This window comes from Acipenser ruthenus, chromosome 19 (genome assembly GCF_902713425.1).
Source record: "Acipenser ruthenus chromosome 19, fAciRut3.2 maternal haplotype, whole genome shotgun sequence".
Taxonomy (NCBI): domain Eukaryota; kingdom Metazoa; phylum Chordata; class Actinopteri; order Acipenseriformes; family Acipenseridae; genus Acipenser; species Acipenser ruthenus.
The window spans coordinates 18,325,632-18,337,936 of NC_081207.1; the positions used below are offsets into that span (position 1 = coordinate 18,325,632).

The 12,305-nt window shown below is 38.3% G+C and overlaps 1 protein-coding gene across 1 annotated transcript in view; it reads right to left on the reverse strand.

Annotated features, from left to right (window-relative positions):
• LOC117424830 (zinc finger protein 469-like) overlaps positions 1-12,305 on the reverse strand; it is a 110,740-nt gene that overhangs the window by 72,146 nt on the left and 26,289 nt on the right. Inside the window, exon 2 of the mRNA XM_034041539.3 lies at positions 4,464-4,582. The gene's annotated coding sequence lies outside the window, so the exon portion shown is untranslated. The remainder of the gene's footprint in view (positions 1-4,463; positions 4,583-12,305) is intronic.

Consider the following 12,305-nt stretch of genomic DNA (forward strand, 5'->3'; position numbering starts at 1 on the left):
ACACTGTGATGGGGAAACCTACAAGAAGAAACCATTTGTATACTGGCTCATTAAAAAAAAACAGATATCCAGACTTCACAACAGGCAACAGTTGGCTTTTCAGGCCCTTTTTAAGCATTAAATTGCCAAGAAATGCCTATTTCCACATTATTTTGAACAGCCTGTTGAATAAAGATAGACAGACTGATATATAGATTGATCAGTAGAGATAAATAGATCAATATATATAAAGGTAGATAGATCGAGATGTGTATATAGATAGATAGATAGATAGATTGATAGATAGACAGATCATATTATTTCATTATTTATCTTAGTGATGCTCTGTTCTGTATATTTACTTTAAGCCGAAAGGGTTAACTCTATCATCATGTGGACTCTGGCTGTTATACTTTTCTAAGATTTCTGTGCTGTTTTTATTAAAACAAACCCAGGCAGAGTAACAAAAAAAAATGACCATTCCCTGGGTAATTACTAAAAACTGAGCTTTGTTACACCACAGCTCTTCAAATTCTTGCATGTGGGTTAACCATGGTAGCTAAGTGCAACAAAAAAAAAAAAAAACACCAACAGCTGATGACAAGGTCAAAAAAAGGATTTTCCACTGCTGGTGTCTTGCCAGAAATCCTTATAGGTCAGTCGTGTGGTGTCTAACGCACAAAGTATGGCGCTGACTCATTGTGGGGGAAACCCTCTCCTTCGATAATCAGGAGCTGTCTGAACTGGTGGTGACCTGCTGGGTGACCCATTTACTGGAGTCCACACAGCAGAGCCTCCTGAACCATGAGGTAAGTGGCAGCCCTTTGGGAAGAGCGGAGAGTGGAGAGTGGAGGGGAAACTGCAGAAGCTTTTCACACATGATCTGGAGCTGACTGTACGGCTCACTACAAATCATGATCCTGACAGCAGTCACTGGTAGATGGAAAGCATCAAGACATCACTATATATATAGTGTTAAAGTCCACTTTTGCCATGTACTGTTGCAGATTCGCTGGGTTGATATTGTCTTGTTGCTTTTTTTGTTACTTTGGGGGTTGAAAAAGTGACAGAAAGGGCAACAGCAACTATTTTTGGTCATTGGGATGCAAGTTTCAATCTAAGGATTTAACAATGCATTTAATAATACAAATATTAAGTAATTATTGCCTAATCTCTATTTTCAGCTATCTGGCAGCAGATTTCCACTATAAACCTCAATATTTATATAATATTATGTAAGCTGATTTAGAAACCTAAATAGACACAGCTGGTGCCAATAAAATAAAATAAAAACACTGCTGAGGGTTCAAACCTTATGCACATTTTCCATGACTTTGGTCTAAATAGATAATGCTGGGGTCATTGGTTTATGGTACCTGATTCTGGCAGGGTTTGTGGGTTATTGGACCTGGTGTTAGGCTGCCACCTGTGCAAAGCCTAACCCGACACTGATGTTGTCAGACTGAGTGCTCTTACGTGAATGTGTTTCATAATACTGACAAGTTCTGTAAAAAGCATTTTTTTTTTTACTCAATTAATCTAAACAGTGGCAAATCAAAATACTAATGCTTTTTAAAAAGAGTCCAAAGATATATTTCTATATGACTAAATATTTTTAAAACATATAGTATAGGTTTCATAATTTGCTGAGTTGCAAACCGAATGAAGACTCATGATGAATAAGCCCTGATGCAGTACGACAAGGCCAGAAAACAGTAGTGGCAGCTCCCCCATTTCACTGAGAGGCTGAGTGGCATTCTCCTGGTAGGACCCCCGTGTGCAAAGTAAATGTTGAATGTTATTAAAGAGCTCAGTAAACCTGAGACAGGCAGGAGGCAATGATTAGACATGGTGAGCTGACACTTGATGGGTTAAGGTGTGCAGCTGGCTGGAGCCGCTGACTACATTCCACGCGGAACTATGCCTAAATGACATTCTCTATCCCAATGTGGAATTTAAAAAACAAAACCCATTTGTGTCACAAATGAAAGGTGCAGTCTTTTACTGATTCAATAAATAAAAGGGGAAAGTAAACCCTAATAGTACCCATGGCATTAAAAAAACTGCACACACTACGTACCTAAATCTCCAACTATAGTATAACTAAACAAAAAAAGTAGAAGCTCCTCTATTGCACAGTGCTATTTCCTAGAACTGCTTTGGCCTGAAGACATAAAGACAAAATGTTCACTATTTCAACCAACTAGTTATTCCTGCACCTCATGCTTGGCACTGCCCAAAGAACAGGCATTATCAAATGCAACTCACTGCACTAAAACAAAAGACAACGATTTTGCTATGAATAAGATGACATTCTGTGGTTAGAATTAATACATCGCCCTTCAAAAATCAACATTTTCCATGAATCTTGACATTGTGTTAATTACTATGATACATTTCATCACACTATATGCTGTTGGTAAATAACGTGCAGTGTACTCCAGATGTTTTAAGGGATCTAATATATTTTAAAACATATGGGATTACATAATTTGTTTGCTGATCGATCATTTGTTTGCTGCTGGCCAGGAATACAAAAATAAAAATAAAATCTTAATATAGCACTTGACATCTTAGAATCATTGATTAAGTCCACCGCTAGGCTGCAGATAAATGTAAACATCAAAGTTAATAGATGAGATATGAGTCATGAGCCCAGTGACTTCTGCACAACTTCACTTCCCACAATCAGTACGGGCAGGTACAAACCGACTGTCAATTTGGCCGCAGCACCCAGGACAGATCTACATTCCTGTAACGGCACAGATTGCTATTTCAATCTCTGCAATAATAGCAAGGCATATGCACTGTAATCTCCCACAATGCATGCAGTTGATAAACAAAAGCAATCAAAATGTGCACGCCTCCGTTTACTTTACGTTCAATCTTTACATGTACAAATGCACTGGTTGCATTTCATAGGAGTCTACTCCAACATGAAAAGGCTTTGCAAATGCTAGTGCTAGTCCAAGCATGCATACAGTATTTGCTTAAATGCAGAGCTGTTACCAATTTAGCAAAGGCAATAACCCTGAAACACACTTTTACCTTTATTAAAAAAGCAGCACAACTAATTTCCCAAACACTTCAAATTAAGTAGGTGCCACCTATGTTAGACCCCTTTCTCTGGAAAGTAGATGTGCAGTAACCATTGGAGTGGAGTAAGTGTTTTAATTATCCAAGACTACTGTACACTATTCAGAAGAAATTTGGGGAACCACAACTGTCAGAACTCGGCAGTAACAAATGGAAAGTCACTTAGGGCTCTTAAAGCAACAACATCCTTTTGTTTTTCCGAAAAAGCTTTTGGCAAGACCAGTTATCCAGCAGCTTGCATACAATAAGAAAATACCAAACATTTTAATACTTACAAAAGTCAAATAATAAGGTTACGGAAGGCTTTCTCTTTGATTTGTTGAGGGATAGAAAAAGTTGCCAAGTTATCAGCGCTTAAAACAACAAGCATAACCAACTGGAGTTCGAGATGCGGAAGAGCGTTTGTATTGAGTTTGATGGAAAGTCAGCTTTATTTGCAAGGGGATGTGTGTGTGTGTGTGTGTGTGTGTGTGTGTGTGTGTGTGTGTGTGTGTGTGTGTGCGTGTGTGTGCGTGTCGGAGGGAGGGGGGTGGGGTGGGACTGAGATGCACATAAGAATGTGAGGTAAGACAGACAAGCAGGCAGACAAGCAGTGCACAAGATGCCACCTTAGAAAGTACTGTACAGTGGACTGCTTCCCTCAGATGAACCGAAACATCCTCTCAGCTTTCAAGCAGTACTGGGAGAGCGACAGAGAAAATAAATGAAACCAGAAAGGTAAACTCTGGTTTTGATATTTAACCACGACAATGCAGATTCCATAGTGTCAAACTGGGATCGACTTTTTTACTGAACAAATGTATAGATCTATGGTTTTAAAGGCATAGATAAAAGGGCTCTCCAAAGTGTAATTTGCATAATTTCCAAAGGAAATGCAACTAGAAATCTTGTATAAAACCAGTATAAAGCAACTCAGAAAGTAATTTAAGGACTCAGAAGTGTGTCTACAATGTAATTATGTGATGGTAGTAGAGCAGATGTATATTCCTTTGACAGAAAACTTGTGTAAATTGCCCTTTGGTGAAATGATAAATTGGGACATTAGTAAAAATGTAAATAATATACAACTATTATCCATGCACCAATGTTAGAAACAAAATGCATGCCAGAAAAAATGTTGGCCAAAAAACTTAAAAACCCAGCAAATTCAGTTTGTCTTTCAAATTACTATGACGATAACTAGTACAGCTGGGAGGAAACTCAGTTAAAAAATCTCTCCTTACAATCTATGCTACCAGGAAGACCTTAGAGATAGGTGATTTGTATCCAGTCACCTAAACTTGAAACTTATTGAAATTCATAAAATACAAAAAGATTTATTATAAGGAGAAGAAAAAAAAGTGTCAATGACATACTGTAATGTATATAAAACAATAGAGCAGACATACCTCATAGTAGTAAGCTTGGTGCTGCAGTAATGAAAAGCTGCATATCTCTCCCTGTTTATCTCTAGTGTAGTGTGTTAAGAGTTGCAGACAGTCCTGCCTTGCACAGTCCCTTCTATATTCTGTGGATGAAAAGAGAAGTCTTCATTACTGACCACAGGCTCTGCGACCCAAGCTCACGCCCCCTCCCAGCCCCTCCAGCCAGTAGCATGCTGGAGTTTGTATTGGCAGTCAGAGTCAGGCCAAGCCAAGAGGAAAGTGATTTATCTGCCAAAGAAAACCTCCAGCCACAAGCGCCTGCCAACAGAGGGAGAGAGAGAGAAGGAGAGAGAAGAGAATATAAGAAAAAGGGAGAGAGAACGAGAGGGAGGGAAGGAGAGAGTGGAAAAAAGAGTGTGAGTGGGACAAATGGTGTGAGAGAGGATGAGGGGGAGAAAGGGAGTGTGAGAGAGGGAGAGACAGGAAGAGAGAAATGGAGAGTGGGGAGAAAGGGAGAGAGAGGGAGAGAAAGGGGGATGCAAGAGAGTGGGAAATAGAGAGTGTGGGAGAGGGAGAAAGAAGAGTGTATGTGGGAGATAGAGTGAGAGATAAGAGGGAGAGAGAGGGAGAGGGATAAATAGAAAGAGAAAGGTGGGAGAGATAGAGAGATGGGGAGAGAGAAATATAGAAGAAATACAATCTGCAGCTTTCCAGGGGGACAGGGGGACATTTCTGTCAGGCTCCTCCAATTGCATGATTTATTTTATTTCTTTTTTGGTTTTTCTTATTTGGTTTAAATCGGGTTTTAAAAAGTCAGTACAAAAAAATAAAAATCAGATAATGGATTGCTGGTAGGGCATGAAAGCAATATTATGTGACCCTGGCTCTTTTCAACTCCAACCAAACTATGAAATGAAAACACTTTCTTTTCTGCTATGTCTTCCACATTTCCATCCCTTCCCTGTTTGACATAAACTGTACCTTTACTTTCTTCTGCAATTTCCCAACTACAATGCAATAAAAAATGTGGCGAAATCCATGACCTCACTCTTCTGAACTACAGCGAACATGATGAAGATATTGTGCTTTTGTGAACCAGTTTCCATTCATTTCTGAAAGACACATTGATAAACAGTGATTCTAATTTCCAAGCACTATCACTCATTTTGTTTTAAGACACTGGATATGGTTTCTAAATACACTGATATTTGAAATAAATAAACCATGGATTTTAGGTTTATTTGTATAGATTTGATTTACAATGTAAATTATGTCACCACCAGTCATTTAGATTGAACCTCCCCTTTAAGAAAAACAGTGTAAATGTCTTTAAACATGATAGCCCAATTACAATTTGTCCGATAGCTGGAAATGTAAACAATAACAACTTAAAGGGGAGGTGATTTTAGCCACACATTGCTGGAACATTTATTGTTTTAAGTGGAGGAAAAAAATAGTATTGTTTGACCTGCAAACTTTTTTTTTAAAAATATAACGTCCAATTATGTTCCAGGACTGGAACAACTGCCCACAACAACTCTGCCCCCCCCCTCACCTACAATGCCCTTCATCACACAGATCCCGAGTACCTCCTCAACTTGCTGACTAGCTATGTCCCTGGAGGCAAGCTGAGGTGCCAGGACTCTGGCTTGATTGTTATCCCCAAGCAAAAGTGAATATATCACTATGTTTTAAAGGATAGGATTGATATTTGTCTCCAAAGCAATATGGTAAACACAAAAATTAGATACTTGTGTTGACAGAAGCTACCTCAACAGGATTATGATACTATTTCAGGTCAGGGCGTTATTAGCAGAACAATACAGCAGTATACAAATGATGGCTATGCATTCATAATCCTGATAACACATGATGGCACCCTCCACATAAGGCTAAACATTTCTGCTAACGACCATTTCAAATTTAAAATGAGCCTGGTATAGTTTTTAAATATTTTATTTTTGCTTGTTTCGTGTTCGTGTTTTATCATTTGACATAATACCATGAATCTTAGCTGTAATGCGCATCCATTCGCTATATGGGTTTCAAATGTTCGGTTTGAAAGAACCTTCAACATCTTCTTTTGGCATTAACAAACCAGCAGCTTCCCCAATAGAATGATATGATTTCAGCCAAGAGGACACTTCTGAGGTGAAATCACTTAGAAGTGCAAGAGTAACTAACAGATTTCCTGAGAGTGAGCCATGGAAACTGGGAACTTTCTTCAATCTAATTCAAATGTTTAAAATGAAAATACATGTTTGCTATAAAAAATATTCTTTCAACACAGCACATTTGTGACCTATACAGCAATGCACAGCAGGTAGTTACTAGCACTCTAAACAGAACCGCTCAACCTGTTTTAAGAGGCTGGATCGGATTGCTGGGCAGCTCACGTCTTTTATCATCAATGCTAAATTCAGCATATTCCATTCACAGGTACCTTCCATTAAACATAGTGCGCTCAGGCAATAAAATAAATGCTGCAAAGGCCATCATCTTAGCACTACGATGTCTTATTCCTACTTAGCTGTTTGCACAGACCGATACAACATTCATTTGTTCCAGATCTCCTCCTGGCATCTGCTCCCTCAAATAGTCGGTGCAAACAGATGCACACACAAATGCAAACACAGGGAAGACGGGTGCCTGTTGACTTAACGGCCGGATGATGTTTACTCGCCAGGTTGTGTTGCATTGGAAAAGAGGCTGTTCCCAGGAGGATCCCGGCCAATCCGTTAGGAGAGAGAGAGAGAGAGAGAGAGAGAGACAGAGAGAGAGAGAGAGAGAGAGAGAGGAAGAGAGAGAGAGAGAGAGGAGAGGGGGGGGGGGGGGGAGTGGGGTAGAAGCCAAACCTACAGTAGTGCACCTTTATACAGCCTGGCTTTACAAGATTATATTTTCTTAGTTTATTTTTTATGGTCCCCTTATCTTTTTATAATGTTTTGCAATTATTCTCAGTGGTCTGTATTACAATTACTCCATTATTGTTAAATTCTGTGTTAGTTAAGTTGTTTTAAACTGAGTCCAGGAGCTGTTCTACATGTATAAGAAGTACAGTGTCTTCTGTAAAAGCCAGCGCCATCTAGTGATCAGCTGCTTTGGATCAAGTTTACTTTTGTATTGCTGGCAATAAACTGTTGTAAACAAGATGGTGTTGGCGCTTACTGGTATGAAGACCCTTGCTGGTCTAGCCTCTAGCCTGCATACCTTTAGCCTGCATAACTATAACTATAACAGGTGACAGCATAGTCAAAATGTTTAAGAACTGTTGTAAATATCAACTCTATAGACATTTTCTGTCTTTATGCACAAGCTAAACTGTGGAACAATCTGTAAACAGCTTTGAAGCCACTAATAGGAGTCTTTTCCTTTCAGGTTTAACACATGCACACTTGAGAATACCTGCATCTGAGCATTGTTTTATAGGATTGAAGTTATGCAGAAAATCTTGATTTTGTAAAGCGCTATTCCAATATTCTTCATAAGGTGGCACTACACTCTAAGCAGAAATACTGTTAGAATCAAGGCTAAACAATATAACCTTAAGAAAGAGATGGATTTTCACCACCACCTCCCATTTTTGCACATCTGTTTCTTAAAACAAATGTGGTTTGCTGTCTGCAGATGTGCAAACAGAATTGCGAATCCACCACCTCCCATTTTTGCACATCTGTTTCTTAAAACAAATGTGGTTTGCTGTCTGCAGATGTGCAAACAGAATTGCGAACTACTTAAAAAGTAATATTTTAAAATTGTTATGCCACTTAGCATTCAACATGTTACTGTGGCATCTTTAAAAGTTAAAAAGTACAGTAACCCCTTTTCTTTTTTTTTTCTTTAAAAAATATTTTTAATAGCATGTATGCAGCTAAATCTATATTTATTTTTTATAAGTCTTCCAATCAACGCTCTGACGTGATGAACTGAGTCATTTTACTGCCGCACGTAATTTATTGACTTCTGTGCAGTGAGCTACGACAGTGCCAACCATCTACTAAATCCACTGCCATTTCACACTCTGGTGAAACCCCAATCTGACACTGCCAAGCAATTCATCTCCCTGATGTGCACTGGCTAGAGCCCAGCTCTCTGAAATATGCAACATAAACAGCCCTTCAATGAACTCATTCATATAAATTACAAACAGTCACATTAGCCTTATCATGGTATGGAAATCGACAAAGCTACAATAATTCTATTATGCGACAGGTCAAGACAAAATTCTTAGGGGTTAAAACAGAAGGTAAATGCAGCTGGTTGGTGCAGCTTTTTTTCTTTTTTAAGAAAAACAAAACTACATATAGATCACTCACTGTGCAACTTGACCTTTGCAAGCAGAACTAAGGCACTCACAGCTGCATGAATAGTGTTGCTTTTCAGGTATCGTGCTGGACTTGGGAAGTATGTCTAAGCAAGATGATTTGCATATTTGATCAACCTATACCCGTTCAGGATAAGACACAGCTGGATTTGTTTTTGTACAGCATTTGACAGCACTGGTGAATCACCCTGGATTGCATCAACCACCTATCTGTGGTTATCCCAGGATTACAACTAAATATAAGTGGTTAATGCGATCCAGGTGGGGGCCCTAGTGCTGTAAAACTGAAAAGACCCAGACAGGGTAACAGTAGATCAAGCCCTTGTGCGACCTTCCTAATGCAAGCACTTGATCTCTGTTACATTTATGTGGTCAGCCGTGAATCCACTTTACAGATTACTTTGTAGAGGTGGGGGTATAGGAAACACGTCAGAAACTCACTATATTAATAACGTTAGTCTCTAATGTGCAGTAATGTGCTTCACATTTAAATCTGACCTCTCCAATCTATTTCAACAGCATGAAGCAAGTTAGCTAGCCACACTCTTACAGCTGTCAATCAAAGCTGTTTACAAGGGGGGAGGGGGGCAGAAAGAATCAACAGCTCTTGTATTAAAGCAACCATCAGAGGCTTTGTTTTTTTGTTTTTGTTTAGTGGAGCCGCTCCCGAAGACAGATGTGACAGCCGACTGGTTGGCTGTCAACAGTTTTTACAGGTTGATACTTGGCTACATCATCATAGGACATCAGTAATAGAACGATAAAAGGGGGAGGTTCAACATTAGGCTTGGAGGAAATGGTCCCATCCCCACCCTAACACGTGCTGAGAAACAGCAGCTACATTCCCTTCTCTATCCTGAAAGCTCTTCACCAAGGGAATTCTACTAATGAAAGAAAAGCAGGGGTTCAGGGTGTGGTAATATAAGGTGGCAGGGTCCAGTCTCATGAATCAAGGCATTCAGGACAGTCCAGCTTATGCAGAGGCACAAATTAGCATGAATTTGGACCTAGGACACCAGAATAAATGACCAAAATATGAAGACATACTTTTAGACAAGAAAGCTATTTTATTTTATTCCAATATATATTTTTTCTTTTAAACTAAAAATGCAAAAAAAAATTTAGAGTCTAATTATGAGCACGCTCCACGCCAAATGATATACAATCCACCCAAGCACAATTACTAACTACTGACCCTTGCATTTTGTAACTGTTTTATCCGTTTTCTTGATTTATGAACAATTTGCCAAACTGGATCCTACTGTAAACCAGGAGGTTTTGTTTGTTATGATGTTGTTTCACAGTAATGTGCAAGGTGTGACTCAGGTGTCTAAACTGGTATAAAGCACTGGATTTTACTTCATTCAGAATTTAAAAGCCAAGAGACAAGAACAGTAATTCAAGATTTATTGAAACTGGATTTGAAATTGACTCTTTTGACATTAAAATGTGTTTGAAGTTTGAAAAAAAAGCATTACAGTTAAAGAAATATAAAGTGTGCACAGTTTTTACTCTCCTGTAAATCTATTCTACCTCTATTCAAAATGGGATTTGTAATTCATATTCAATTATATCGAATTGGTATTTTGCACTGAAAGACTTCTGCCTTTACCTTCTCAGTTTTATGCTTTTAAGGAGTGGGGTACATTGCAAACCTGTATTGAAAACTGCAGCTTCAGGCTTAACTGAACCAAACATATTATCTACAAGGCCTGCGTTCAGAAAAAGTAAACAGAAATTTCAGTCAGCAGACCCCTTTGTTTAAAACTGAACTGGATTGTGGGGTTTTAAAATATGTATACTGTCTTTAAAACATACTGTATTTAATTAATGCATACTTAATCAAATGCTATTAGAAACTCATTACATACATATTTTAATTGATTTGAAAACCAGCAATAACAAATAGTCCCAAGCTGTAATAACACACATGGTGACTCCTATTGCCTGGTAATTTGTGTAAAAGTATTGCCCTCAGGCTATAGACGTCCCTTTGGATGCGAAATAATGCCCTCAGCCTTCAATGTTGGGCATTGCAATCACAATCTCACGAACCTCTATATCCCTGGGAAAACTGTGTCACTGCCTCAAATGCTGCCAATACTTGTCACATGTAGAATACAGTGTGGATCTTTTGCAGATTTTGTTAACTCCAAAACTGGACACAAGACCCAGGAGTTAAACTGGAGTACCCATAACAGACACGTTCATGTAAACAAGCCTCTATTTTAACTAATTCTCCCTTACACTTAGACTAGAGACTACCTTTCTCATTTGAATATGCTTACAGACCCACGTCTGAATGTGGTTACTGTACAGAATACTGACATTTATACAAGTTACAGAACATTTGAAGAAACAAATGTTTGCTTTGTTTATATCAAGAGGTTCTCTACTATAAAAGAGCTATTTTCAGACACTGCTAGCGCCAGTGAAAAGGCAAGGAGTGTTTTTACTGCTGTGGTGTGACAATATGCTGCTTGTGAATGGGGAGGGGTGGAAGGTTTTTTCACAGTGTTGTATTTCAACATTCAGTTTAATGTCTTTGATATTTTATACATTTACAGAAAGTGCTTACAGACACTGGAGGCCTATTTTGGGGTTAACTGTTATGCATTGTACTATGTGGATTGGATCTCTGGTGATACAGGACTCCTGACAGTGTTGTGATTTGTGATTATTGTTACACATAATTAAGTCTTTAATTAATTCATTAATTTTAGCAGTATAACCACAACAGATGGATGACAAAAATATTATTGACAAAAATAAAATTGATTTGGTGTATTTGTTATTCTAGCAGTGAATTGGTAAACTCCTTGCATCCTTGCAATTTAAATGTACTGTAATGACATTCTTTAGAAGACATATATCTCAACTCAATAAACCAGGAGCTGGCCCTTCCAGTCAAGGTATTATACCAAGAAACTTCAACAGTATGCTGTTTAATTGAACCAATGACATAGTTCCACAGTATATTTTTAGTTTAATTGAACCAGTTTCTAATGTAATTTCATTATAGTGATCAAACCTTGTGTTCCCATAATGTACTATATCTGGATTTTTGCTAACTGTAGGAAGAATGAATACTTAGCTTCCAGTCTACCTTGATGCTGGCCTTTATAAAACACCTAAGTGAAGAACTGTGATAGATTACCACATGCCTTAATCCTTTGTCCCATTACCAAGCTATTTAGATATTTTACCATGGAGAAAGACTCATTTGGATGACCTAATGACCTAATGGCAGTCTGTCAGTGGCATTGATAATTTCAAATAAATTTAGTGTGACCAATTATTTTACCCCTGATTTTCTCCTCACTCCAGTGAAGACCCCTGACAAAACAAATCAATTAAAAAAAAAATAATGAAAAGTCTTCATTAGATACGTATTCACCCCCTTTGCTATGACACTCATAAATAAATAATAAATAATCTCAGGTGCAACCAATTGCCTTCAGAATTCACACAATAAGTTAAATGGAGTCCATCTGTGTGCAATAAAAGTGGTTTGCATGATTTCAGATTAAATACAACTGTCT